We start from the raw sequence: 23,627 nt of genomic DNA on the forward strand, positions 1-23,627 counted from the left end.
CACCCCCCAAAAGCTGCCCTGACTCCACAAACGGCCTTGGCTTGGATGTCACCTCCCCTGTGGAGCAGAGTCTGGCCAGGCCTCTGACACCACCAGCCACGCTGCCCTGAGATGCACTTTGGACAGGACCCTGCCTCCAAGGCCTGGAGCTCCTTCGTGTCAGAGACCAGTTCCACCCACTTGCAATTCTGATGGCGAGGCCTGGGTCACTCATGGTCCCCACAAACGCTTGATGAGTAACCAGGGCTGTTTGCCAACATAGGCCACAACCGGATGCTCAAATACGGTGACAAGAACCTCACTGATGAAGACAAAAATCATCCTTCTTCCTCAATCAGGAGAAATTATTTGCTTGGTCACTAACTTGGAAAGACAGGTAACCTAAAAGCTCTCCAACCTTAGACCAAGTTACTGAATGCTAGTGGCTTTTCTTGATTTATAAATAAACTTTTCTCTTAGGAAGAAGCCATTCCAGCTGGAAATTCTGTGTCATAAGGGGAAAGCATATTCCTACACTTTTGGTGTGAGGGTTGGACGTTCATCAAGCAACTTCCTGGAACTTCCTTTGGCATAAAGATCTACCATTCTGTTCCCACCCAGGTGTCCACACAGATGCCAGTGGGAAAGAGCAGCAAATGTCTATGATCCGGCTTAATCCAGGCAATGACTCCCACCTCATTCCTATTTTAATTAGAGATAATAATGCCTAAAGATAATAGAAGCACTGTTTTCCTATGACTCTGCCTGTCGAAGGCTTTCTAAACCTGAACCAGCAAACGCCCTCCAACCCCAGTGACGATCCCCTCTCAGTACAAGTGGAAACCACCCCAGGGGTGGGGAGTCAGGCTCCCAGGGGACAAAAACCAGCTGTCCAGAGTGGACGGCGGCCTGAGCAGAGGTGGCCTTAATCCCCAATGCAACGTCACCTATAAAAGTTCCAAAATATGGACTTTGAACTCCTGCCCCCCAAACCAGGGGAAGAAGCAAGTCGGCAGGAATCTAGCACCTAGTACCTGGCGAGGCGAGCATGCGGGGGCACTTCCGTGCGTCCACCGAGAGGCTCTTGGTGGGCACCGACGGTGAGCGGGCAGTGTGCTGGGCACGGGGGGTGGAGAGGGGGGGCCAGAAGGCCATCTGGTCTGGGCGCTGCACACAGCACAGGGGAAGATGGTCTTTGAACAAGCATGGAAGTAAGCCTGGGGCTCCAGACCAGGAGAAGCCAGGCCTGGAGGGAATGAACACAGTACCTGGGTCTGGGGATTCAGAAAGAGCCTCCTGTGCAGATGTCACTTAGGGGAGACGTGAAGCTGGGGCCGGAGTTGGGGGCCAAGGCCGAGGGGACGTGTTCCAGGCTGAGGGGACAGGCTGGGAGAACAAGGAGGCAGGGAACAAGCTGCTGGATGGACAGAGGGCTGGGGAGACGAGAGTGTGGGAAGTGCGTCCTGACAGCCCTGGGGTGCAGCGAGGGGCAGGCTGGAGAGGAGGGGCCCAGGTGGGCATCTAAGAAGCTGGAGGCAGGGATCCCGGCCACGGTCCGGGCAGCTGGACCTCAGGACGGGGCGTGGATGGACTGCCAACTGATAAACTGGCGGTCGGTTCCGTAGGACAGTCTCAGAAGGCGGGATCATTTAAGTTGACCCTAAAAGATTCTCTCACAATGAGCTGGGAAACGATTAGGCTTCCTGACCTCTGAGGCCCAGAGAGAGACTCCGACTCACCAACTCTTCACCAAGAAAATGAACGCCCCCAGCGGCCTCAGAGATTCAGCCTGGGGCCATGTCTCAGGTGGTGGCTTTCAAATTCTACAAGGTCCAAAGTCATCACGGCTGCTGGTCTAAATACAAACGGAAAAGATGCTCCAGCCAGGAAGAGGAACAGGTGAGATTTGAACCAGGTACGTCTGACTCCAAGGTGTACTGTCTCCTTGCTCAGCTGGAGTGACACCCACGTGTCACCCAGAAAGTTGGGGAAGCTCGTGAGACTGTGGACTCCAGCGTCAGCCCTCACATCTGAGGGGCGTGTGGTGTTTGAAGAAGTTCTGTTGCTCTCTCTTGTTTTAATTAGTAATTTTGTTCATTTAAAAAAAATAACAGCATTATTGAGATATAATTCACACACCATAAAATTCACCTGACTTTTAAAGTGTACAATTCCAAGGGCTGCAGCATATCTGCAGAGTTGTGCAACCTTCACGCCTATCTAATTCCAGAATATTTTCATCACTTCCTACACAGCAAGCAGCCACTGCCCCCTTTCCTGGCCCCTGGCAACCACCAGTCTGCCTGCTGTGCCTACGGACTTTTTTTTCTTTTTAATTTACTTTTGGCTGTGTTGGGTCTTCGTTGCTGCACGCGGGCTTTCTCTAGTTGCGGCGAGCAGGGGCTATTCTTCGTTGTGGTGCTCGAGCTTCTCATTGCGGTGGCTTCTTTTGTTGTAGAGCATGGGCTCTAGGCACACGGGCTTCAGTAGTTGTAGCACATGGGCTCAGTAGTTGTGGCTCGAGGTCTCTAGAGCGCAGGCTCAGTAGTTGTGGTGCATGGGCTTAGTTGCTCCACGGTATGTGGGATCTTCCCAGACCAGGACTCGAACCCATGTCACCTGCATTGGCAGGCGGATTCTTAACCACTGCGCCACCAGGGAAGTCCTGTGTCTACGATTTGATGACTGTGGACGTTTCACATAAACAGAATCACACATGTGGTCTCCTTGACAGGTTTCTCTCACTGAGTGTCATGTGTTCAAGGTGTATCATGTGTGTACGTGTCAGTGCTTCCTTCCTTCCATGGCTGAGTGGTCATCCGTTGTGTGGCTGTATGGCATTTTGTTCGGGGATGGGGGGTGTTCTCACTGAGATACTGTGTAATACTGGACTAATTATGACTGCATCTCTCTTGTTGAGTGGTTGATAAAATTCAGCTTTCTTTTTCTGGCAAATACATAGAATAAAACTCTCTTCAAAACAGAAGAAAGCAAAACAAACCCTCAGTCTGTGCCTCTGGAGTATGGGAAAGGCATTTCACATACAGCCCAGAACACAGAGTGACAGATGCCACAGGTGTGCAGCGAGCAGAGGCGGGGCCTCCCCTGCATCAGCTAGACCAGAGAAAGCCCACAGGCAGGCAGGCCACGCAACCTGCTGAGGGAGGGAACACCACGGTCTGGGCCTGTCTCCTCACTGGACAGAAAGCTCCGACTTTCTGTCGGAGATGCAGAAATGCAGCAGGTGCTTCAGAACAGAACATGCTTCAGATGCAGAAATGCAGCAGGTGCTTCAGAACAAGGCAGCCCAGGCTGCAGCCTCAGCCCCGTCTCCCTCACCAGAAACAGGGTTTGAGCGATACTGAGCTCCATCTGCATCTCACCCCACTACACACATGCTCCACCAGCATCCTCTATTATGAACACGGCAGAATTATACATGGACCTCTCTGTGTAGAAACTGGGATTATACATTCCAGGTTGTATTTTTCTCAACCTTGTTTCTAATGTTTCATAGATGCTCTGCTCTGAGGAAATAACTAGGAAATAATCAAAAGAAAGTTTTGGGAAGCAGCGTTGTAAGTGTAATAATTTCCAAACACAGGTATGAGCAATGAAGTAAAGACAAATGAAGAACAACACCTTCTTCCTATGAGTTGTCCTTTTCTCTGAGCCTGTGAACAATGCTAGATTTTGAAAAAAATCTGTGTCTCCTGCCCCACCCCCTCACTCATCCCACCCCCACCTCCACAGGAAGACATGAGGCCCTGCACTGCTGGGCTTGTTTATGTGTGTGTGTGTTGAGGGGGAGGAATTTCACAAAGTAGTACCTGATGTCGTGCTTCGGTGGCTAATTAAGACCCTTATGTGCCAAAGATCTTGTGCAGCAACAGTCACATTTAACACATAAAACCACCTTTAGAGCAGCATCTCTGAGGCAAAAGAGAATAGAGCAAAGTAGCTAGGCAGCTGATGGGGAAAATGAAACTAATTAGCAGATTCGTTTAGCGTGACACTTGGGACACGTGACAGGCCTGGATTGTTCCTCACACAATCCGCCCTCATGCAGCTCAATCAGCAAACGTCAGGAGGGCACCAGATGCGGGGTCTTCCCTAAACCCCAACACTGTCAGACGCCTTTTGTGTCAACAGCAATACTTCCCTCCTGCTAAGCAAATAATAGATGCGTTCCCACCAATGCCGAAGTGTCGAGAGAAGAGATCTGCTTGCGAATCCTTATTAAAACAATTAAAATTTGCCTTTAACACAAACACACAGAAAAGCCTGTGATTTGGCACTGGAGATAGTTAATGAAGCATTCAGAACCAGATCAGTTATTGTTATTTAACGTTTAAATGGCATGTAACAATTGCAAAATGCTGTATCACCCCAACTCATCACTTCTGGTGGCCTGGAACTTCCTGCTCACACAGCAGATCCAGACTCCTGCCAGGAGCCAGTCTCTGTCACAGCACCTCTGGGAAGAGCATAGGAATCTGAGTCTGATTCATGAACGTGAAGAGGAAATGCTGTGATATCGGAAGTGAGAAAACCTGCGTATCAGGGCCTCTGCTGCCTGTGAAAGTTGTGTCAACTTCCTTTAGCTTTATGGGTCTCCATCTCAGTCTTAAAGATGTCCTGAGAAGAGTCTTCCACTCCAATAGCACCTCCATGTCCACCTTCACAACCTCCAGGTTTTCATCACCACCACCATCACCACCATCACCACCATCTCCACCATCTCCACCATCACCACCATCACCATCACCACCATCTCCACGATCACCACCATCTCCACCATCACCACCATCACCACCATCTCCATAGTCTCCACCATCACCACCAGCACCCTCATCATCAACATTCTCATCATCAACATCTCTACCTTCATCATCACATTCTTCATTATCACATCACTACCACCACCAGGAAATGGCAAACTATAGCCCACAGGACTAATCCAGCCCACAAGCTAAGAAAAATTTTTACATTTTAAATGATTGAAGGTAAGAATTATATTCCATGATACATGAAAACTAAGAAATTCAAAAGTCAGTGTCCATAAATACAGTTTTATTGAACCTCATCCACGTCCATTCATTCACATATGCCTCTGGCTGTTCTGCACTAAAAGAGAAGAGTTGAGCACCTTTAATAAGAGGCCATATGGTCTGCAAAGCCTAACGTATTTACTCTCTGGCTCTTCACAGGAAAAGCTGACTGATTCCTGACCACAACCCCTCCCATGCCAACACCACCACCACTGCTAACACCACCACCATCAGCACAAGTGATGCTGCCACTACCATCACCATCAACAGCAATGACACTCCACTCCCACCCCCCATACCACTCTATGGTTTGGAGGTGTGGAGGCCACCCACGTGGTCAAAGAATCCCGTGAAAAGGCTGTGAATGAGGACACAGAATCAAGCAAGAATATTCTTCCCCACCAGTGAGTGAGAGAGACAGAAGCCTTGCAAGTAAGTATTCTTGTCCCTGAGATCTTGTGGGTGAGCCTGCAGCCACAAGCCTGCACTCACACCCCGAGTCCTCACACCCCGAGTCCTCACCCTCCGTGTGCCTTGAACACTCAGCTTGGAGTGTCTCGGGCTGGGAACTTCCCCCCCAGCCTGCCCCAATTCTTGGCAGAAGCAAATGAAAATCCCTTCTGGAAGAATGTGCTAAACACGGGTCTCAGAAAATGTTCACAGATCATGCTCTGGAAGCTGAGTCTGGGATGAAGCACTTGAGGAAATAAGCCCCAGTCAGCAGGGGCAAGCAAACGCTGCACGACCAGGATCACACTGGCTGCAGGTACTGACATCAGATACAAGGTATAGAATAAAAATGCTTACTGTGTTTGAAAATGCAGGACTTAGAACTTTAAAAGTAAAAAAAAGTTACATTTTTTGAAATTAAAACCTCAATGGACAGACTGTCCGCTCTGGCATTAAAGTTGACGAGCTGCTCCAAGGGATTCTCTTACTACAAAATAAAACCCAGGATTAGAACACACTCGGAGCCGTGCTGGTTGTGAAGCAAAATCACCAAAGATCACTGCCATTCCATAAAGAACTACTGGGATGGGCAGGGTTGCACTGATTTAGGATGACAAATGCAACAGTGACAGTGAGTTATGCAGCCTTGGTAGAGAAACAAGATGATGAAGTTGATACTGGGCCCCTATTCTCGGCTAAGACTCTTGATGGAAGTGGTCTCAGTGCAAGCACACACTACAGTCACCTGGAGGCCTTGTCCAAGCATAGATTCCCAGGGCCCCAGCAGAGTTTCTTATTCAGTGGGATGGGGATGCAGATCCATGGACCACACTTTGAGACCCACTGTTCTGTAGATTCTGACATAGCATCAAGTAAGTGATGACCCCTGGCCACAGGCAGAAATAGAATCAAAACTCTAGAGTGGAAAGCCCCCCAAATTTAAGCACATAATAAGATCAAGCAATGAGCTGACAATTAAATTTCCCTGTACACAAAGACTGCATGCCCCTGTGAGTGAGAATCAATAGAAAAAAAAAAACCAAACACCTTGGACAATCAAGGACTTCAGATATTGGAATAGTAGGAAGATAGAACAATTGTTTATAAAATATTTACAGAAATATTTGTAGAAATGTAGAGTTATAAAATTATAGAAATAATTTGTGAAATATTTATGAAAGAAATAGAAATATTTAAAGATGAGCAAGTCACAAGAGACTATCAGAAATAAACAGAAAAAATAAAAATAGCTTGAATTTTAAAAAGTGAAAATATTTACTGTGTTAGAAAAACACAACAGAAGAATTAAAATAGCAAAATAGACGCAGCTGAAAAAAAAACCAACAAGAAGATGCATCTGAGAAAATACCCAGAATGCATCATTAAAAGAAAAAGAGATGATAGAAAAGAGAAAATATTGGTTAAGAGTGTGGAGTACAGAATAAGAAGGTTCAACTACTTCTAGTAGAAGTTCCAGAAAGAGAGAAGAAAGGGCAGATAAACACAGGAAATGCCACACGGACATGCTGTAGTCAAACTGATAAACGTGAACTTCAAGGAGACCTTAACAGCAGTCACAGGAAAAGGGCAGATAATTTACTCAGCAACAAACATCAGAATGACAACCGACATCAGGTAACAGAGATGGGCTGAGAGCTTCAGTGTATCAAAAGTAGCTGCCAACTTTAACTGTGTGCAATAAAATCGTCTTTCAAGAACAAAGTGAGATAAGACAGATCAAGAAAAGAAGAGACTTAAGCCAAAAAGAATTCTAAAGGATGCACTTCAGGAGGAAGAGAAATGATGTCGGCAGGTAGCTTGGGAGGCAAGGACTGGTGAACAGAGAAACCAACACCACATTCGTGAATCCAAACAAATAATGAGGATATACGACCCCTGCCCCTAAACTGTGAGGTTCATCTAAAAAATTTAAACACTGGAAAACAATAGTATGTAAATCAGGAGGTGGGTGACACTAAGATCCTTTCAATGTTGCAGAAATGTCTTAAATTATTCAGTTTTAGACTTAGGTTAAATATGCCTGGGTAAATTTCAAGGATAACTACGAAATGAATAAAAATAGTATACACATTTCAAATCAGGAGAGAGAAAAAGTGAGTAAGACTGAAAAAAATAGAGCAGGACAAAAATAAAAATAAAAAATTGAGGTAACTAGTGAAAATATATCAGCATTCACAATAGGCATTAATTAGTTGAAAATGCCAGTTAAAATGGATTTTTACTCAGGGTTTAAAACAGTATCCAGGGCTTCCCTGGTGGCACAGTGGTTAGGAGTCCGCCTGCCAATGCAGGAGACATGGGTTTGAGCCCTGGTCCGGGAAGATCCCATATGCCATGGAGCAACTAAGTCTGTGTGCCACAACTACGGACCCCACATGCCACAACTACTGAAGCCCACACGCCTAGAGCCTGTGTTCCACAGCAAGAGAAGCCACTGCAATGAGAAGCCCACACACTGCAACTAAGAGTAGCCCCTGCTCACCGCTGCTAGAGAAAGCCCGTGCGCAGCAATGAAGACCCAATGCAACCAAAAAAAAAAAAAAAAAAGAATGGAAAGAAAGAAGTAAACTTGTCTCTCTAAAAATAAATAAATATACAAAACAGTATCCAGACATATGTTATTTATAAGAGACACACCTAAAGCATAAGGACGTGGAAGTATTGAAAGCAAAAGGATGAAAAACATGTATACGAGAAAAATCCTAAGCAGAAAATAAACCTGGCACAGTTTAGTGAATCTAAAACAAAGTAGACACCAAGGAGTAGGAAATGCCACTACATAGCAACATAGATAATACATAGTAAGAGGTTCAACTCACCAGGCTCAATGATCAACTTCTGTGCACACAATCAATTCATATCATAATCTACAAAGCGAAATTGGTAGAATTACAGAGATAATGGGATATCTTCACCACCAGAACAAGAGACTTCAAAACACTCTCTAAATTATGTTAAGAAATAGACCAAAAATAAAAAAGACATGGAATATTCAAAAAGCAACAGTAGCAATTTTAAGCAATGAGCATATATAAAACTCTGCATCCAGCAATTAAAGAATAGATTCTTCTAGGCACATGTATTTTTTTTTCTCTGTTTCTCCTTAGTTTCCCTTCCTTCCCTCCCTCCGTCCATTCCTCCCTCCCTTTCAAAAGTAGATCAAGTACTAAGCCATGAAGTACCAACACATTTCACATAAATAGTATCTTATAGACGATGTTCTCTAACCACAGCACCGTTAATATAGCAGTCAATACATTTAGTAAAAACCACTCTCATTTGGTAGTGAAGAAAAAAGAAACACTTTCTTAAGAACCATTGGACCAAAGAAGAATCATAACAAAATATAAATTTATTTAGAACTGAATCACAGTGAAAAAACTACATATTAAAACAAACATGGGGGCTTCCCTGGTGGCACAGTGGTTAAGAATCCGCTTGCAAATGCAGGGGACACGGGTTTGATCCCTGGCCCCAGAAGTGGGATATCCCACATGCCGCAGAGCAACTAAGCCCGTGCACCACAACTACTGAGCCTGTGCTCTAGAGCCTGCATACCATAACTACTGAGCCCGTGTGCCACAACTACTGAAGCCCGCACAGCCTAGAGCCTGTGCTCTGCAACAAGAGAAGCCATGACAGTGAGAAGCCTGTGCACCTCAACGAAGAGTAGCCCCCGCTCACTGCAATTAGAGAAAGCCCATGCACAGCAACGAAGACCCAACACAGCCAAAAAAAAAAAATAATAAAAATAATAAAAAATAAATAAAAAAATAAAAAATAAAACAAACTACATATCAAAACCTAGGGATGCAGGTGAAGAGATACTTAGAGGAAAAGAGATAGCCTTAAATGCATATATTGGGAAAATAAAGGCTGAAACATAATGAGTCAACATCCAAATAATAAATTAGCCAAAATAATAATAAAGGGAAAGAATACATGTGACAGGTAGTAATAAAGATAAGAGCAGAAATAGTGAAATAGAAAGCAGAGGCACAACACAGGGAACCAGCAAAGCCAAAGTCTGTTCTTTGGAAAACCCTCTGGTGGCCCTGATGAGAGGCTGGGTGCCCGTGACCAAGCCAGGCTTCTGACCCTGGATGGAGATCTCATTAAAATACTACTGAAAGAATAAGAGAGGCAGAGTCAAGATGGCGGTGTGGGAAGACATGGAGTTAGCCTCTCCCCACAACTAGGGTGCCTGCTGGCCACTGGTGGGGGACTCTGACGCCCAAGGAGACAGGAGGAACCCCAAAGTGAACTGGTAGGATGTAGCGGGACTGAGGGGGGAGGAGAAGTGGAGGCCAGACAGGATCAGGAGAGGCAGGCAGGAGGGACTCTATGGGAAAAGCGGGAGAGGAGCAGAGGGCGATCGCCTGGCCCACTGGGGTCAGGGAGCCTGCTGAGCTCCCAAGCTGGTACCCCACCTCCAAAGCCCCATCCAGGCCATGTGGGTCCTGGGGGCATAGGAGAGAGGCTGGGGAGATCAGGAGAGGCAGGAGGGGCCCTCTGGGAGGAGCAGGAGAGGAGCCGAGGTTGATTGCCCCACCCACTTGAGCCGAGGAAGCCTGCTGCGCTCCCAGGTGAGGTCCCCTCCCCTCTGAGACCAGGGGTGGGGGACACACCTGGGCCCCGTCTGTTCCTTGAGCCCAAGCCCAACCCCCTACAGCCCCCAGGGGCTTTTCCAGCGCTATGGGTCCTGAGAATTGGCCCTGCCCACTGCCCAAATCTTGCCGTTGCTTAGGCCCTGCCATCCACAGTCACGGCCTTTCCCCCTCCTTTTTTTTCTTTTCCCTCCTCCTCTTTTTTACTATTGTGGTACTGATGTACCTTCCAGTTTATTCATCTATATTTTTATTTTTACATTCTTTTAACATATCTTATAGTCTCCTAGTCTAATTTTATTTTTTACTTTGTTATTGTTCTTTTTTTTTTTTTTGCTGCCCCACACAGCTTGTGGGATCTTGGTTCTTGAGCCTGGGGTTGGGCCAAAGTTCCTGTGGTGGGAGCTCTGAGTCGGAACCACTGGACTAACAGAGAACCTCAGACCCAAGGGAATATCCATTGGAGTGAGGTCTCATAGAGTTCCTCATCTCAGCACCAAGGCCCAGTTCTACCCAATAGCCTACAAACTCCAATGTTGGAAGCCTCAGACCAAACAACCAGTAACACAGGAACACAATCCCACCGATTTAAAAAAAAAAAAAAAAAGAGATGGCAAAAAAATATGTCACAGATGAAGGAGCAAGGTAAAAACGTACAAGACTAAATAAATGAAGAGGAAATAGGCAATCTACCTGAAAAAGAATTCAGAGTAATGATAGTAAAGATGATTCAGAATCTTGGAAATAGAATGAAAGCACGTTTTGAGAAAATACAAGAAATGTTTAACAAATATCTAGAAGAACTAAAGAACACACAAACAGAGATGAACAACACAATAACTGAAATGAAAAATACACTAGAAGGAATCAATAACAGAATAACTGAGGCAGAAGAATGAATAAATGAGCTGGAAGACAAAATGGTGGAAATAACTGCCGAGGAGCAGAATAAAGCAAAAAGAATGAAAAGGATTGAAGATAATCTCAGAGACCTCTGGGACAACACTAAACACACCAACATTCGAATTATAGGGGTCCCAGAAGAAGAGAAAAAGAAAGGGTCTGAGAAAATATTTGAAGAGGTTATAGTTGAAAACTTCCCTAACCTGGGAAAGGAAATAGTCATTCAAGTCCAGGAAGCACAGAGAGACCCATACAGGATAAACCCTAGGAAAAACACACCAAGACACATATTAATCAAACTAACAAAAATTAAATTCAAAGAAAAAAAACTAAAAGCAGCAAGGGAAAAACAAAAAATAACATACAAAGGAATCCCCATAAGTTTATCAGCTGATTTTTCAGTGGAAATTCTGAAGGCCAGAAGGGAGTGGCAGGATATACTTAAAGTGATGAAAGAGAAAAACCTACAACCAAGATTACTCTACCCAGCAAGGATCTCGTTCAGATTCGATGGAGATGTCAACAGCTTTTCAGACAAGCAAAAGCTAAGAGAATTCAGCACCACCAAACCAGCTTTATAACAAATGCTAAAGAAACTTCTCTAAGTGGGAAACACAAGAGAAGAAAAGGACCCACAAAAACAAACCCAAAACAATTAAGAAAATGGTAATAGGAACATACATATTGATAATAACCTTGAATGTAAAGGGATTAAATGCTCCAACCAAAAGACACAGACTGGCTGAATGGATACAAAAACAAGATCCATATATATGCTGTCTGCAAGAGACCCACTTCAGACCTAGGGGCACGTACAGACTGAAAGTGAGGGGATGGAAAAAGATATTCCATGCAAATGGAAATCAAAAGAAAGCTGGAGTAGCAATACTCATATCAGATAAAAGAGACTTCAAAATAAAGACTGTTACAAGAGATAAGGAGGGACTACATAATGATCAAAGGGTCAACCCAAGAAGAAGATATAACAATTATAAATGTTTATGCACCCAAAAAAGGAGCACCGCAATACATAAGGCAAATGCTAACAACCATGAAAGGAGAAATTGACAGCAACACAATAATAATAGGGGACTTTAACATCCCACTTACACCAGTGGACAGATAATCCAAACAGAAAATAAATAAGGAAACACAAGCTTTAAATGACACAGTAGACCAGACAGATCTAATTGATATTTATAGAAGATTCTACCCAAAAGTGGCAGAATACACTTTCTTCTCAAGTGCACACGGAACATTCTCCAGGATAGATCACATCTTGGGTTACAAATCAAGCCTTGGAAAGTTTAAGAAAATTGAAATCGTATCAAGCATCTTTTCTGACCACAACATTATGAGATTGGAAATCAATTACAGGAAAAAAAAACTGTAAAAAGCACAAATACATGGAGGCTAAAGAGTGCGCTATTAAATAACCAAGAGATCACTGAAGAAATAAAAAAATACATAGAAACAAATGACAATGAAAACATGACGACCCAAAACCTATGCAGCAAAAGCAGTTCTAAGAGGGATGTTTATAGCAATTCAATCTCACCTCAAGAAACAAGAAAAATCTCAAACAATCTAACCCTACACTTAAAGCAACTAGAGAAAGAAGAACAAAGAAAAGCCAAAGTCAGCAGAAGCAAAGAAATCATAAAGATCAGAGCAGAAATAAATGAAATAGAAATGAAGAAAACAATAGCAAAGATCAATAAAACTAAAAGCTGGTTCTTTGAGAAGATAAACAAAATTGGTAAACCCTTAGCCAGACTCATCAAGAAAAAAAGGGAGAAAATGCAAATCAATATAATTAGAAATGAAAAAGGAGAAATCACAACTGACACTGCAGAAATACAAAGGATTATAAGAGACTACTACAAACAATTATATGCCAATAAAATTGACAACCACAAAGAAATGGACAACCACAAAGAAATGGACAAATTCTTGGAAAGGTACAATTTTCCAAGAATGAATGAACCAGGAAAAATTAGAAACAATAAACAGAGCTATCACAAGTAATAAAATTGAAAGTGTAGTTAAAAATCTACCAACAGGGCTTCCCTGGTGGTGCAGTGGTTGAGAATCTGCCTGCCAATGCAGGGGACACGGGTTCGATCCCTGGCCCAGGAAGTGGGATATCCAACATGCCACAGAGCAACTAAGCCCGTGCACCACAAATACTGAGCCTGTGCTCTAGAGCCTCCGTGCCATAACTACTGAGCCCACGTGCCACAACTACTGAAGCCCGCGTGGCCTAGAGCCTGTGCTCTGCAACAAGAGAAGCCACGACAGTGAGAAGCCTGTGCACCTCAACGAAGAGTAACCCCCGCTCACTGCAACTAGAGAAAGCCCGCACGCAGCAACGAAGACCCAACACAGCCAAAAAAGAAAAAATAATAAAAATAATAAAAAATAAATAAAAAATAAAAAATAAAACAAACTACATATCAAAACCTAGGGATGCAGGTGAAGAGATACTTAGAGGAAAAGAGATAGCCTTAAATGCATATATTGGGAAAATAAAGGCTGAAACATAATGAGTCAACATCCAAATAACAAATTAGCCAAAGTAATAATAAAGGGAAAGAATACATGTGACAGGTAGTAATAAAGATAAGAGCAAAAATAGTGAAATAGAAAACAGAGGCACAACACAGGGAACCAGCAAAGCCAAAGTCTGTTGTTTGGAAAACCCTCTGGTGGCCCTGATGAGAGGCTGGGTGCCCGTGACCAAGCCAGGCTTCTGACCCTGGATGGAGATCTCATTAAAATACTACTGAAAGAATAAGAGAGGCAGAGTCAAGATGGCGGTGTGGGAAGACATGGAGTTAGCCTCTCCCCACAACTAGGGTGCCTGCTGGCCACTGGTGGGGGACTCTGACGCCCAAGGAGACAGGAGGAACCCCAAAGTGAACTGGTAGGATGTAGCGGGACTGAGGGGGGAGGAGAAGTGGAGGCCAGACAGGATCAGGAGAGGCAGGCAGGAGGGACTCTATGGGAAAAGTGGGAGAGGAGCAGAGGGCAATTACCTGGCCCACTGGGGTTGGGGAGCCTGCTGAGCTCCCAAGCTGGTACCCCACCTCCAAAGCCCCATCCAGGCCGTGTGGGTCCTGGGGGCATAGGAGAGAGGCTGGGGAGATCAGGAGAGGCAGGAGGGGCCCTCTGGGAGGAGCAGGAGAGGAGCCGAGGTTGATTGTCCCACCCACTCGAGCCGAGGAAGCCTGCTGTTCTCCCAGGTGAGGTCCCCTGCCCTCTGAGACCAGGGGTGGGGGGCACACCTGGGCCCCTTCTGTTCCCTGAGCCCAAGCCCAACCCCCTACAGCCCCCAGGGGCTTTTCCAGCACTATGGGTCCTGAGAATTGGCCTGGCCCACTGCCCAAATCTCACCGTTGCTTAGGCCCTGCCATCCACAGTCAAGGCCTTTCCCCCTCCTTTTTTTTTCTTTTCCCTCCTCTTTTCTACTATTGTGGTACTGATGTACCTTCCAGTTTATTCATCTATATTTTTATTTTTACATTCTTTTAACATATCTTATAGTCTCCTAGTCTAATTTTATTTTTTACTTTGTTATTGTTCTTTTTTTTTTTTTTGCTGCCCCACACAGCTTGTGGGACCTTGGTTCTTGAGCCTGGGATTGGGCCAAAGCTCCTGCAGTGGGAGCTCTGAGTCGGAACCACTGGACTAACAGAGAACCTCAGACCCAAGGGAATATCCATTGGAGTGAGGTCTCATAGAGTTCCTCATCTCAGCACCAAGACGCAGTTCTACCCAATAGCCTACAAACTCCAATGTTGGAAGCCTCAGACCAAACAACCAGTAAAACAGGAACACAATCCCACTGATAAAAAAAAAAAAAAAAAAAAAGAGATGGCAAAGAAATATGTCACAGATGAAGGAGCAAGGTAAAAACATACAAGACTAAATAAATGAAGAGGAAATAGGCAATCTACCTGAAAAAGAATTCAGAGTAATGATAGTAAAGGTGATCCAAAATCTTGGAAACAGAATGAAAGCACGGTTTGAGAAAATACAAGAAATGTTTAACAAAGATCTAGAAGAACTAAAGAACACACAAACAGAGATGGACAACACAATAACTGAAATGAAAAATACACTAGAAGGAATCAATAACAGAATAACTGAGGCAGAAGAATGAATAAGTGAGCTGGAAGACAAAATGGTGGAAATAACTGCCAAGGAGCAGAATAAAGAAAAAAGAATGAAAAGAATTGAAGACAATCTCAGAGACCTCTGGGACAACACTAAACACACCAACATTCGAATTATAGGGGTGCCAGAAGAAGAGAAAAAGAAAGGGTCTGAGAAAATATTGGAAGAGGTTATAGTTGAAAACTTCCCTAACCTGGGAAAGGAAATAGTCATTCAAGTCCAGGAAGCACAGAGAGACCCATACAGGATAAACCCTAGGAAAAACACACCAAGACACATATTAATCAAACTAACAAAAATTAAATTCAAAGAAAAAAAACTAAAAGCAGCAAGGGAAAAACAAAAAATAACATACAAAGGAATCCCCATAAGCTTATCAGCTGATTTTTCAGTGGAAACTGTGAAGGCCAGAAGGGAGTGGCAGGATATACTTAAAGTGATGAAAGAGAAAAACCTACAACCAAGATTACTCTACCCAGCAAGGATCTCATTCAGATTTGATGGAGATGTCAACAGCTTTTCAGACAAGCAAAAGCTAAGAGAATTCAGCACCACCAAACCAGCTTTATAACAAATGCTAAAGAAACTTCTCTAAGTGGGAAACACAAGAAAAGGACCCACAAAAACAAACCCAAAACAACTAAGAAAATGGCAATAGGAACATACATATTGATAATAACCTCGAATGTAAATGGATTAAATGCTCCAACCAAAAGACACAGACTGGCTGAATGGATACAAAAACAAGATCCATATATATGCTGTCTGCAAGAGACCCACTTCAGACCTAGGGACACATACAGACTGAAAGTGAGGGGATGGAAAAAGATATTCCATGCAAATGGAAATCAAAAGAAAGTTGGAGTAGCAATACTCGTATCAGATAAAAATAGACTTTAAAATAAAGACTGTTACAAGAGATAAGGAGGGACACTACATAATGATCAAAGGGTCAATCCAAGAAGAAGATATAACAATTATAAATGTTTATGCACCCAAAAAAGGAGCATCTCAATACATAAGGCAAATGTTAACAACCATGAAAGGAGAAATTGACAGTAACACAATAATAATAGGGGACTTTAACATCCCACTTACACCAGTGGACAGATAATCCAAACAGAAAATAAATAAGGAAACACAAGCTTTAAATGACACAATAGACCAGATAGATCTAATTGATATTTATAGAAGATTCTACCCAAAAGTGGCAGAATACACTTTCTTCTCAAGTGCACACGGAACATTCTCCAGGATAAATCACATCTTGGGTTACAAATCAAGCCTCGGAAAGTTTAAGAAAATTGAAATCGTATCAAGCATCTTTTCTGACCACAACGTTATGAGATTGGAAATCAATTACAGGAAAAATACCCGTAAAAAGCACAAATACATGGAGGCTAAAGAGTGCGCTATTAAATAACCAAGAGATCACTGAAGAAATCAAAGAAGAAATTAAAAAATACATAGAAACAAATGACAATGAAAACATGACGACCCAAAACCTATGGGATGCAGCAAAAGCAGTTCTAAGAGGGACGTTTATAGCAATTCAGTCTCACCTCAAGAAACAAGAAAAATCTCAAACAATCTAACCCTACACTTAAAGCAACTAGAGAAAGAAGAACAAAGAAAACCCAAAGTCAGCAGAAGCAAAGATATCATAAAGATCAGAGCAGAAATAAATGAAATAGAAATGAAGAAAACAATAGCAAAGATCAATAAAACTAAAAGCTGGTTCTTTGAGAAGATAAACAAAATTGATAAACCCTTAGCCAGACTCATCAAGAAAAAAAGGTAGAAAATGCAAATCAATATAATTAGAAATGAAAAAGGAGAAATCACAACTGACACTGCAGAAATACAAAGGAATATAAGACACTACTACAAACAATTATATGCCAATAAAATGGACAACCACAAAGAAATGGACAAGTTCTTGGAAAGGTACAATTTTCCAAGACTGAACCAGAAAAAATTAGAAACAATAAACAGAGCTATCACAAGTAATGAAATTGAAAGTGTAGTTAAAAATCTACCAACAAACAAAAGTCCAGGACCAGATGGCTTCACAGGCAAATTCTATCAAACATTTAGAGAAGAGCTAACACTGATCCTTCTCAAACTCTTCCAAAAAGTTGCAGAGAGAGAAACACTCCCAAATTCATTCTATGAAGCCACCATCACCCTCATACCAAAACCAGAAAAAGATATCACAAAAAAGAAAATTATAGACCAATATCACTGATGAACATAGATGCAAAAATCCTGAACAAAATACTAGCAAACAGAATCCAACAGCAAATTAAAAGGATCATACACCATGATCAAGTGGGATTTATCCCAGGGACGCAAGAATTCTTCAATATATGCAAATCAATCAATGTGATACACCACATTAACATATTAAGGAATAAAAACCATATGATCATCTCAATAGATGCAGAAAAAGCTTTGGACAAAATTCAACACCCATTTGTGATAAAAACTCCCCAGCAAATGGGCATAGAGGGAACCTACCTAAACATAATAAAGGCCATATATGGCAAACCCACAGCAAGCATCATACTCAATGGTGAAAAACTGAAAGCATTTCCACTAAGATCAGGAACAAGACAAGGATGTCCACTCTTGCCACTCTTATTCAACACAGTTCTGGAAGTCCTAGCCACAAAATCAGAGAAGAAAAAGAAATAAAATCAATACAGGTTGAAAAAGAAGTAAAACTGTCACTGTTTGCTGATGACATGATACTATACATAGAAAATCCTAAAGATGCCACCAGAAAACTACTAGAACTAATCAATGAATCTGGTAAGTTTGCAGGATACAAAATTAATGCACAGAAATCTCTGGCATTCCTATACACCAACAACGAAAAGTCAGAAAGAGAAATTAAGGAAACACTCCCATTTACCATTGCAACAAAAAGAATAAAATACCTAGGAATAAAGCTGCCTAAGGAGGCAAAAGAGTTGTACTCAGAAAACTCTAAAACACTAATGAAAGAACTCAAAGATGACATAAACAGATGGAGAAATATACCATGTTCTTGGATTGGAAGAATCAATATTGTGAAAATGACTATACTACCCAAAGCAATCTACAGATTCAATGCAATCCCTATCAAACTACCAATGGCATTCTTCACAGAATTAGAACAAAAAATCTTACAATTCGTATGGAAACACAAAAGACCCCGAATAGCCAAAGCAATCTTGAGAAAGAAAAACGGAGCTGGAGGAATCAGGCTCCCCGACTTCGCAGTATACCACAAAGCTACAGTAATTAAGACAGTATTACTGGCTCAAAAACAGAAATACAGATCAATGGTACAGGATAGAATGCCTAGAGATAAGCCCACACACATATGGGCACCTAATTTATGACAAAGGAGGCAAGAACATACAATGGAGAAAAGATAGCCTCTTCAATAAGTGGTGCTGGGAAAACTGGACAGCTACATGTAAAAGAATGAAATTAGAACAGTACCTAACACCATACACAAAAATAAACTCCAAATGGGTTAAAGACTTAAATGTAAGACCAGACATTATAAAACTCTTAAAGGAAAACATAGGAAAAACACTCTTTGACATAAACCACAGCAAGATCTTTTTTGACCCACCTCCTAGAGTAACGGAAATAAAACCAAAAATAAAAAAATGGGACTTAATTAAACTTAAAAGCTTTTGCACAGCAAAGGAAACCATAAACAAGATGAAAAAACAACCCTCAGAATGGGAGAAAATATTTGCAAATGAAACAACAGACAAAGGATTAATCTCCAAAATATACAAACAGCTCGTGGAGCTCAATATCAAAAAAACAAACAATCCAGTTAAAAAATGGGCAGAAGACCTAAACAGACATTTCACCAAGGAAGACATACAGATGGCCAAGAGGCACATGAAAAGATGCTCAACATTACTAATTACTAGAGAAATGCAAATCAAAACTACAATGAGGTATCACCTCACGCTGGTCAGAATGGCCATTATCAAAAAATCTAGAAACAATAAATGCTGGAAAGGGTGTGGTGAAAAGGGAACCCTCCTGCACTCTTGGTGGGAATGTAAATGGATACAACCACTATGGAAAACAGTATGGAGGTTCCTTAAAAAACTAAAAATAGAACTACCATATGACTTAGCAATCCCACTACTGGGCATATACCCTGAGAAAACCATAATTCAAAAGGAGTCATGTACCACAATGTTCATTGCAGCACTATTTACAATAGCCAGGACATGGAAGCAACCTAAATGTCCATCGACAGATGAATGGATAAAGAAGATGTGGCACATATATACAATGGAATATTACTCAGCCATAAAAAGAAACGAAATTGAGTTATTTGTAGTGAGGTGGATGGACCTAGAGTCTGTCATACCGAGTGAAGTAAGTCAGAAGGAGAAAAACAAATACCACAAATATATGCTAATGCATATATACAGAATCTGAAAAAAAATATGCTAATGCATATATGTATGAGTCTGTCATACAGAGTGAAGTAAGTCAGAAAGAGAAAAACAAATACCACAAATATATGCTAATGCATATATATGGAATCTAAAAAAAAAAAAATGGTACTGATGAACCTAGTTGTAGGGCAGGAATAAAAAGGTAGACATAGAGAATGGACTTGAGGACATTGAGTGGGAAGGCAAAGCTGGGGCGAAGTGAGAGTAGCATTGACATATATACACTACCAAATGTAAAATAGTTGGCTGGTGGGAAGCAGCAGCATAGCACAGGGAGATCGGCTCGGTGCTTTGCAATGACCTAGAGGGGTGGGATAGGGAGTATGGGAGGGAGGCTCAAGAGGGAGGGGATATGGGGACATGGGTATGTATATCGCTGATTTGCTTTGTTGTGCAACAGAAACTAACACAGTATTGTGAAGCATTTATACTCCAATAAAGATCTATTAAAGAAAAAAGAATAAGAAAGGTCTTACTAGAAAAGAAAGTAGTAACAAATACTTAAAGAATTTTGAAAAGCCACAGTAGAGGTGAAAGAATGAAGGGACGGGGTGGCCGAAGCCTGGAATCCGAGGGGACATGGGTGGTGGCTGAGGGGACAGGCACACAGGCTGACACCTGACTTTCCATTAGAACAACACAGGCTGGAAAGACAGTGGGGTCGTGCCCTCAAAGTCGGGAGAAAAACTTTAAGTTATGCACCCCAGCAAGCCAATCATTCAAGTGTGAGCAAAAACAAAAAGGAAACCAAACAACAACAGTAAATATTTTCAGCACTCAGAATATTTACCTCACACATGCCCTCTCTAAATAAGTTGCTCACACATTTACTCCAGAAAAAAAAGTGATCGTGAAAACCAAAGAAGTGGGTAATCAGGGATAAAAGAAACAGTGAATATCCAGAAATGAATAAAAAGAAATCCCTGTATAGCAGCTTTCTTGCAGCAATCTGTTTAATTTATAACAAACATCTGTGGGCTTCACAAAGGCAAGTTATGTTTGTTGTGTTGTTTCCTCAACAACAGGAAAGACAGAACAAACACGGTGCTAGAAGACACCAGTGATGCTGGAAGAAGGCACAGGGTTCTTCCCTCAATGTTAAAAGAAGGTTATTTAGAAACTGCAGGAGAAACACACAACCAGAAAAACTGTGCAAGAGTTCCATGTGTCTAAATACGAAGAAAACAAAATTTCTCACTATTTTGGGCAGCTATGGAACATAAAAGGGCAGAACCCCTTTGATCTGGACACTAAAGACTATTTCTTCTTCTGGTACAGGAGGTCTGATACTGGCAACTAGTACAGAGGAAATAGTATTTTATCACTACAGCTTGAGCTTACAGTCAGTAATATTTATAGAATCATGATGATAACTTTAATAATTTAGTATTTGGAATCTACATAATTAAAAAACAGATTTTAAAGGTTACCAGTCCCGACCAAGCTGTCATCATCATCATTTTGGCCAAGAAGTGCTGGGCATTTCCTAAATGCCAGGCACTGCGCTAAAATCTTTATAAGGATTATCCTGTTTAATTTTCAAAATAACCCCTTGAGGTAGGTATTACCGTTATCCTCATTCCATCAACGTGGAAACTAAGCACCCAGAGGCTGAGTACCCTGCCCTCACCTGCAAGCAGAGCCAGAGTCACAGCCGGGAAGCCTGATTTCAGGATCTGACTCACAGCCACTAAGCGAGATGCACTCATCCCAGTGTAAATTCAGGACACAGCCGAGCTCACAGGAAGGCACATGGTACGAGGGAAGGAGAGTGGGCAAGCGTGCCGCCCACGGCCTCCTCTTGCCTGGTAGGAAGATGGGAGATGGGGGTTTAATCATATCCATTTACAGATACAATAGTAACAGACAGAAGAACTCAAAATTACACACCAGAAAGGTTGGGGGAGGTGGAAGGAGATGGGCAGTAATATTAGGGATCTTCATTCTAGCCTTCAGTAAGCGAAATTCTCCCCTGTCAAAGCAGGGAGTCCACTGGACAGAATCTAAAGCTAACAAAGCAAGAAAAAACCAGATGCACCCAGCAGTACAGGTGTGGTGATGGCTATCTGGGGAGCAAGATGGGGGTATGACTGATGTGTTAGGACTCAAGGTAAGAGGTCTGGAATTTTCATTGCTATTTTTGTCTACTACTTAATATTTTACTGTGTCTTTGTTATCCTAGCCAAAATAACCACAAAAATATTTTTTAAATCACTTATTGTGGAGAAATTGGAACCCTTGTGCATTGCTGGTGGGAGTGTAAAATGGTACAGCCACCATGGAAAACAGTTTGGTTGTTCCTCAAAAATTAAACACAGAACTAGCATATGATCCAGCAATTCCACCTGTGGGTATTTACCCAAAAGAACTGAGAGCAGGGTCTCCAGGAGATATTTGTACACTATGTTCGTAAGAGCATTAATCACGACAGGCACAAGGTGGAAGCAACCCACGTGCCCATCAATAGATGAAGGACAAGCAAAATGTGATACATTCATACAATGGAATATTATTCAGCCTTACAAAGGAAGGAAATTCTGACATGTGCTACAACACGGAGGAAACTTGAAAACATGATGCTAAGTGAAATAAGCCAGATACAAAAGGACAAATATTGTATGATTCCACTTCTAGGAGGTACCTCCTGGTCAAATTCATAGAGATAGAAAGGAGGATGGTGGTTACCAGGGGCTGGGGGATGGGGAAGGGGAATTATTATTTAATGGATATAAGGTTCAATTTGGGATGACGAAAAAGTTCTGGAGATGGATGGGGGTGATGATTGCACAACAATGTGAATATACTTAATATTACTGAACTGCATATCTAAAAATGGTCAAAATGGTAAATCTTATGTAATGTGCATTTAACCACATTAAAAAAATGACTTTCTTCAAAAAAGGAAGCAACGACTTTGGCGTCCAAGCCAATAAGGTACAGTAAATTTGAAGCTATTTGAGTTAAATATAAATTAGTTCTTTTACCACTTTCTGGAAAATACAAGAACCTTAGAACATGTTAATTCAGATTACAGTCTCCCAATTTGGTACTATTATTGCCCTTATTTAAAATCATATATATATAGTATATACAAAATATTATTTAAAAAATATATAATTATATTAAGTATATATATTTAAACGCTATAATACTTTGTTATTGTTTTGTGCAGTCAATATTCACTTAAATTTGCTCACATACATAAAGATACACTCAGGGAAAACCCTTGTCATATTTCAACAAGTCTCAGTAGCCATTGATAGTAAGATGCATCCCTATTTCAAAATTTCGGAAACATTAAAGTGTGAAGACCGTGCATGTTAGAACTGGAGAAATACAATATTAAAGAGAACCTCAGACTGCAACATCTACCCAGAAAATCCTTGCGGGCGGGCTGGTTACTAGATGGGCTTCACCTGCAGTAGTTATATCCTGTGCTTTGTGGGGTGGTAGGGATGTGTGTGTGTGTGTGTGTGTGTGTGTGCGTGCACACACACACACGTGACTGCGCAGGGGAGAGACAGAGGGAGAGAGAACTTGACTGTGCACCCAGCAGACCAGAGTTTCATGAGGAATAAAGTTACCAAAGGATCAAAGGAGCCACACAGCGGCCCCTCCATTTCCACAGAGAAGACACAAACAGAAGTGGGCTGTGGATTGGCTGTTGCTAGGATCCATTTCATGGAAAAGGGTAAAAAGAAAGCTGTAAGAATGACATGCTTCTTACCGTCCCAAATTCACAGAAATGAATCCAGAAAGAGAACACGGCCAGGTCCTCACTCACATCGTAAACCGTCTACAAAAAGACACTTAAGGGGCAGCACGAGATCTCAGGGACCCACAAGAACAGACTGGGAGAGGGGTTTGCTTTTTCCCATGCAATGGGGTATTACTAACCCTCAGATTTGCTAAAATACACTAAAAGCATAAAACCGAAAAATGACATTCCCTCA

The 23,627-nt window shown here is 42.2% G+C and overlaps 1 protein-coding gene and 1 long non-coding RNA gene across 11 annotated transcripts in view; one reads left to right on the top strand and one right to left on the bottom strand.

Annotated features, from left to right (window-relative positions):
* Nucleotides 1-23,627, bottom strand: part of SYNDIG1 (synapse differentiation inducing 1) — a 121,222-nt gene that overhangs the window by 64,750 nt on the left and 32,845 nt on the right. Inside the window, exon 1 of one of the 10 annotated variants that reach the window (XM_082360178.1) lies at nucleotides 8,321-13,066. The exons of the other annotated variants lie outside the window; for them this stretch is intronic. The gene's annotated coding sequence lies outside the window, so the exon portion shown is untranslated. Of the gene's footprint in view, nucleotides 1-8,320; nucleotides 13,067-23,627 lie in introns of those variants that run through there. 10 annotated transcript variants of the gene reach the window in all.
* Nucleotides 1,614-13,073, top strand: LOC309613410. Its single transcript, XR_014235710.1, has 2 exons — nucleotides 1,614-3,223; nucleotides 3,267-13,073. It is a non-coding gene; the product is annotated as an uncharacterized lncRNA (long non-coding RNA).

This window comes from Balaenoptera borealis, assembly GCF_965194805.1.
Source record: "Balaenoptera borealis genome assembly, chromosome: 16".
In the NCBI taxonomy this organism is placed as follows: domain Eukaryota; kingdom Metazoa; phylum Chordata; class Mammalia; order Artiodactyla; family Balaenopteridae; genus Balaenoptera; species Balaenoptera borealis.